Here is a 4,183-nt window from a genome sequence, read left to right on the forward strand (position 1 = left end):
AACAGGGGTCACCAGCCTTTCTTAAAACTGAGAGCTAGATAAAATTGTGAACAGTTTGGTTCATCTTTAGTTATATGGTTCTATCTAGCTGTAAGGAAGAGGACTCCCTTACTACATTTATTTATATTATATTATCTGTATAGCACACCTTTCACTTTATTAAAAGCACCTTATCAAGCACTTTATTTAGCATTGCACTTTAAGCATGGATTTGCACAGTAAAACATTTGCACACAAGAAGTTTAAATATTTATTGATTATTTATTGGGAATTTTAAAAATCAGTTGGTAGCCTTGATTCAGATCCTGCACAGCTGCTCCTCATCAAGGAATGTGGTGGTTGTCTGTCAGGAGAGAAGAATGGTGACTGAGATTGTGATTAAGGTTTACCAGTAAGGAAAACTAATGCAAATGTGTGTGAAATCTAGGAAGAAAAGTGGCGCAAATAAGTGTTTGTAAGATGATGATTACTCACCTTTCTTGCCTGTGTCCTCTTCAAGGTGTTTGGGCAAATGTTTCCCCGGGGGTCCAGACACCATTTAAAGGTTCCGGGAGAGACCATTGGTAAAGAGAGTGTGGTGAATCTTTTTGTGCTTGGGTTTCTGGGTTTTTATAGTATTGGGTTTGGTGTAAAATTAAAGTGTGAACTATTTATTAATATGAAAATGTGAAATGTATTTATGCATTTATTTATTCTAATTGATATATTAGATACTGTGGTGGAAGGTTGGGATTTAAGAATTTACCTGAGAGTGGAATAATGGTTTGGTCTGTGACGGCTGAACATATTTAAGGCTGCTGGTTGTCATTAGAGGAGGATTGATTGTGCTGTGAAGAAGCTCGACAAGTGAATTGTTGTAAGGAGAGCTGTATGGCCAATAAATACTTTTGTTCCACTGCACTTGCCTTCGTCCATCTCACTGTGTTTCCAGCCGCTAAGGGCCGCCCTATTACACTAGCATATTCTATCTTGATATGCTGTCTTATCACAGGTTAATTTTTCAAAAATATTAACAATGATTTCCTACCCGATTCACATGTCTAGGAATTATGAGTGGCACACTGTAGTGGTTAAAAGTTGCTACTAATCAAATTACAATATGGTAAAGTTAAAACAAAACACAACTGACTGTTTTATATTATATCTAATATATATTATGTAATTATCCTTTAATTACAAAGTGTTTTATGTAAGATTTATGTTTTGTAATTTAAATCTGACATCACAAAAGTATTTTGGAATTTGAATAATGTATTTTGTAACTGCAGTACACATAATACTAATTTTGAACATTTTTGTCCAGGTCCCTTGCCACCGGGGACTCCTTCAGGACCATCGTGTTCAGTTTTAGAGTCGGTGTGTCCACGGTATGCCAGATCACCTCCCAGGTAGCGACGGCCATCTGGGACTGTCTAGTGGACAACTTCATGGCTGTGCCTTCACCTGCAGACTGGCGGTCCATCACAGAGGGATTCCAGGAGCGCTGGAACTTCCCTTTCTGCTGTGGAGCTCTGGATGGGAAGCACATCCAGACAAAGGCACCCCATATATCACATAGGAGACACACACACTGATATACACTAAATATTATTCCATTTCTTTTTTGTGGTGCCCAAATTTATGCACCCGCTTGATTTTGTTTAAACAGTTATTGCACACTTTTTGTAATTCCAGTAAACTTCTTTTCACTTCTCAAATATCACTGTGTGTCTCCTATACGATATATTTAACTGACATTTTTTATTGTAACAACCAACGATTTATACAGGAAAATAATGGCTATTAACAAGGTTGCCCAAACTTTTGCATCCCACTGTATTAGTATATTTTGTCATTAGTATAATATGAAATAAATTCTGCATGTGTCAAGTCGTGTGTTAACATTTGCTGTGTAGTAGAACTGAGACATTAATCATTATAAAAATGTATTTCAAATAATATTAAAATTCTCAAACAGAAAAACATTAAACATATACACATATACATGTATACACACACACACACACACACACACACACACCTCACAGTTCTCACAAGTTGATTCTCAAAGTGCAAACCTTTGTAGATTTTAAAACGTAAAAGTATTATTATGCCGTGTTTTGTCTTCGTCTGCCTGCCACTTTTGTGCGCCTTTTTCCCTCGCGGTGCAGGTGTCTATTTCCGAATGAGGGTCATAGTTATGGGTGTTTTTGTGCTGTTTTTTTTCTATTGGACGTGATGGTTATCAAAACAAAACAAGATTAATTTGACAAGTGCAGGAGACACAGCACGGAGGAGATTTGTCAATCAGGCTGCAGAATGCAATGCTGTACTGTGCAAAAAAATAAATAAATTAGCGAAACAGGAGGGCAGCGACGGATGAGCGGGACCACTGTGTGCTGTTTATTAATAAACAAAATATATTCCTATATGACAACATGCATAAAAGCAGAACGGTATTTGTACATCAGTGGGAAAATAGCGGTGGCTTGCTAGCTTTTGTGCGGCTTCCCCAGGTCAGTGAAAAATGTAAAAAGAGAAATGAATGAACTTACCAGGTTGCCCGATCTCTTCACATATCTTCCTCCAAGCTCGGTCCTTTTTATTCCTGTCTCGGTACACAAAGCAGCTGGTGTCGTACAGCTCCGGGTTGTTTGCTACGGCGTTGATTAGCCTTCCCTCCATTGAAGAATGAAGGGCTTTGGCTGGATCTGCCCCTTTGACCTGGTTACAGCCACGTCACCAGGCTCCTGATTGGTTGTCGCAGCGCGATTTGACGCTGGAGTTCAGATTTTTCCAACTCGAGCGGTTGACACCATATGCACGTATGCACAAAATGCAACACAAAAACTGACACGCGTGGTTTTTTTCACGAGTCAAACGCGCAAGACGCGCTGCTGTGACGCGCGTTTCACGCGTTTTGGCGTTTTTGCAACGCAAATCTGCTTCTGAATGTTCGCGGGACCCGCAATCGCGTGTCATCGCGCTTTTCCATTGACTTTACATGTAAACCTGACGCTCTGGCCGCCTCTATCGCATTCGGTGTGAACACACCGCAATGAAGCAGTTGGTTTTATTTTGTGGATTCAAGCTGCTCTTCATATTTTTGGCCACCAGATGTCACCAGAGAGGACTGTGTTGAAAACAGAGTAATGAACCGTTTTGCAATACAAGCATGAGTGCTTCAGAAAGCTTCATTTGGCCATCACTAGTGGAAGACGATCAGCTGCCTCTTTAGTCTGTGTTTTCAAAACAGTCCTGAAGTTGATGTGACCTTCTGGCAAGATTTTCACAGTCTTTGTAGCTGAGGGTGCTATCTTCCTGATGGGAGTGTACGCAGGGCAAGGGCGTAGATTTGGTTTTGGCATTGGTGGGGACGGATGATTCAACCACCGAACCCTGCCCTGTTTCTTTTTTTCCCTTTTTGTCTTTGCTTCTTGATAATAAAAAAAAGAAGAGAGAAATATACTTGCCAAAATATGCTATTCTACAGGCTTTTAAACCATTCAAAATTACAATTCATGGTTTCATATGTGATTTATATAATGTTAAATTACTATTAAACAAATGACTAAGTATTTTAGGCTTTAGTTTACTTCAGCCATATTCCATATAAATCAGGTATCATACAAAAATAAAAATAGCTTCAAATAGAGTCATGACAATAAAAGAATATGACTTTAAGGACTTAACAACATTACTTCAGTTATAGTACACCAGCATCTCTGATACATTAGCACTAAGGGAACACTGAATGACCTGCTGGTTTTTGTCCATAAAACTACTCATCTAAGATTACCACAAAGTAAAAGATCTCTCAGCAAAATTATGCAACATTTTAGGCACTATTGCCCCGATCAAGTCAGTGAGCTGGGATGTTTTATTCTAAGCATGAATTACTGTTACAGCAACAGGCATGGACTACTGGTGTCCCACACAACAACTCAATGTCCACTATGTGAAGGAGCCAAACACATGCCCTCTCCTCTCATTAACGGAGATAAACTGCTGGCATATTGGTTTTACATCTATACTGTCCAGTCTCTCCTGGTGGACATACAGCAGCATTGTTTAATCTCTTTGGAGTCACTGTTGACCTTAGCCATCTTTTTAATCTTCTGAGAGCACTGAAGCTTCTTTCAGCCTCAGTACATGCGTTTTATCCTCAGATTAAAATTATTATTATGTGCTTGATGTGCCTCAC

At 39.2% G+C, this 4,183-nt stretch overlaps 1 long non-coding RNA gene across 1 annotated transcript; it reads right to left on the reverse strand.

Moving 5' to 3' along the window:
• Nucleotides 1-241: 241 nt before the first annotated feature.
• LOC112844781 (uncharacterized) lies at nt 242-1,195 on the reverse strand. Its single transcript, XR_003217532.1, has 2 exons — nt 475-1,195; nt 242-343 (listed from the first exon to the last, which is right to left on the reverse strand). It is a non-coding gene; the product is annotated as an uncharacterized LOC112844781 (long non-coding RNA).
• Between the last annotated feature and the right edge of the window lie 2,988 nt (nt 1,196-4,183).

The sequence above is a fragment of the Oreochromis niloticus genome, unplaced genomic scaffold (assembly GCF_001858045.2).
Source record: "Oreochromis niloticus isolate F11D_XX unplaced genomic scaffold, O_niloticus_UMD_NMBU tig00001589_pilon, whole genome shotgun sequence".
NCBI lineage: Eukaryota > Metazoa > Chordata > Actinopteri > Cichliformes > Cichlidae > Oreochromis > Oreochromis niloticus.